Raw genomic sequence first — 2,704 nt, forward strand, 5'->3', positions numbered from 1 at the left:
GTTGTGAGGAAGTGTTGTCTCTGTTAGTATCAGAGTAAAAGTCTACTTCCAAAACTCCTACATTACACTGTGTGCAACAAAGGACAAAACACAAATATGTGATACTAATTATGAGATATTAGCCTTAAAGATCAAAATAAATTCCAACAGTACCCATCCTGGAATGTTTTCCGTACATTCACTTTTCCCAGTGTTTTCCCAGACATCATCCGCATTGAGATTCAGCGCTTTCTCATCCGCGTGAAGACTGGCTTTTATTGCAGAGGTGTTGTCTGTTGCAAATCTACAGAAAGATTCGTTGAGGTCGTTGAGGAGGTGTGGGTTGTTGTCATACAGTGTAGGAGTAGCCTTATAAGCTATTATTGCTTGAATCTCCTGCCACATGCACCTGGTGTTATAGGGTCACAGAAGAAACTGAACCTTCCAGCATAAATGCACAGTTCAGGCTGGCTCTAGCTGTCTTGAACACAGCCTCATCACTAGACTTAAAAGCAGCATTCCATACTTTTAGCTTTTTGCGTGCCTCCGGTGTCATCCAAAAAAACCCAAACAAACCCTAAATTGGACATTATATCTAGAAAAGTTCAGGACTGTTGCTCCCTGTTAAAATGTCCCCCAACTATTTAAGAGTATTCCAACGGTTGTGAAACAATCACCTCACAAACAGCTGGCAACTTAAAAAGATACAGTTATGATCAAGTTTAACTGCAAGCAAAATGCATTTCACACCAACAGCATACTGTGGGGTTGGCACAAAGTTTTCCAAATAGTTTCTTTTTGCACCTGAACAGGACCTTTTGCAAATATGGGCTCTAACTGTTCACCCGGGGGAATGAAGAAACAAATCTGGTCATTAGGAATCAAACAACAAACACATTACTCTGAGCTAACGTCATTTCGTTATTTCTAATGTGTGACTTGTGATGACCTCCCCACTATCAAGAAAGTCCTGACCTGCTTTTATTGGTGATTGGCCGGCATGAGAGCATAGTCAGCTAATGCAGCTCACATGGGTCTTCCAGGCTATAAAAGCTGGTCTAGATGTACTATCCAGTCTCTACTCTACCCTACCTGGAAGCACCCAAATTGCCACTTGGTTATATTATGATAGGTTTTTATGTGAACTATGGGAAATTGCCCTTTGTCACCCACTTTGAGTGAGGTTGTGACAAATGGGAGATGTTCAGTCCATTGGTAAGGTTAAAGTTTGGGTCAGTGCTAACTTGTTTGCTAACATAGCTTAAAGCTGTTCTGCTTTTTGAGTACAGCCCGATACAATATCTTAATAAGTTCCGCATAAGATAAGATTTGGATTGGTTACATTAAGGTTGAGCTGTTCTGTGGTTTATGCTGGAGGAGAACAACAATAGTCACCATTTTGCCTGGCCATTAAACACCTGTATTTTGGGATGAGTTTAGCTTCATGAGCCATGCATCCCCTTTAATAGGCTTAAGTGGCTGACCTCAACAGAGGAGCATGCTTTCTCTTTAGTCTGGCAGAAAATGTGGTTGAAGTCATTTTCTTGTGGTTTGTGGCCTTATGAAACACATGGCTTGAGTTTTCACAATTGGTTGTGGCATAACTGTGCCACAAGTGTAACTGGTATGACTTGAATAATGTTATGTTTTAAATTTAGTAGTTTGGTCTGGCAGCTTTGGTGTAGACAACATTGACTGAGCTTTGAATTGGCGTGAATTTGGTTGGTTCCCTCTTTGGTGGCAGCTTGGATGTTTTGGTTGTTTTGCTACTATGGCTGATTCTCATGCTTTAATTTGATTTTTGATTTCTGACTACTAAAGATTTTGCGAAGCAGTGTGGTGTGTTTGTTGCTGCAGGCCATGTGATGAGGTCGGGTGTACATTTAAGTAACAACACTTTGATTTGGCGCAGATAATACTTGCACGCGCTGCTTTCTTAGTTGCAGCCTACTGTTATTGATTTGCTGCCAAAGGAAGATCAGCACTTGATGCAGCTTACCTCTTACTTCTAGGCAGTAAAGGCTGCCCCAGATTAACTGCTCCATCTCTGTTTCACTTCACTGGCCACCAACTCATCAGTGATGTTTGTCTCCTGATGGGGTAGTTTAATAAACTCTCTTTTAAGTAAACTTGTCTCCCTTCCTTAAGACTAGCATCTTGACAGCCAACCTTACACTGAGACGATTTCTGATAAGGCTTCAGTCAATAACAGATTGATCAACTGAAAGATCAGATGCATCAGCTCCTGTATGCAGTCTTTGCTTTCAGACTTCCAGATACACTCCATTGACTGGAGGTAATTTTTAACCCTGCCACTACCAACTTCTTCAAATTTGCACTGCAAATCATGCTGAAATACACCAGGATTTGGACTAAAACACATTGGTAATCACTTTGTTACGGCAAAGAATACTATTGTTATGCAGTCAAACAGTTGTCTTTGGCATTGTTTTTGCTGATCTGACAAAAAGAAAAACTGGAATGGATCAAGTGGCTTAAACAAAATGCTCTTCTGAAAATGGTCAAGCACTAGGACTGAAAATGAGTGAAAAAGCCACCAGTGTCCAAAAGAACTTAAAAAGTTTTTCAGGAAACCTGCAGAACTATTGACAAAAACATTTAAAAAAAAATAAAATAAAAAAATAGAAAGTCTGCCCTCCAAATTAACACACAATCATGACACACTACATTGGGGTATTAAAAAAAAAAAATGAAGAAAATTCCA

Source organism: Maylandia zebra, linkage group LG19 (genome assembly GCF_041146795.1).
Source record: "Maylandia zebra isolate NMK-2024a linkage group LG19, Mzebra_GT3a, whole genome shotgun sequence".
Lineage (NCBI taxonomy): Eukaryota > Metazoa > Chordata > Actinopteri > Cichliformes > Cichlidae > Maylandia > Maylandia zebra.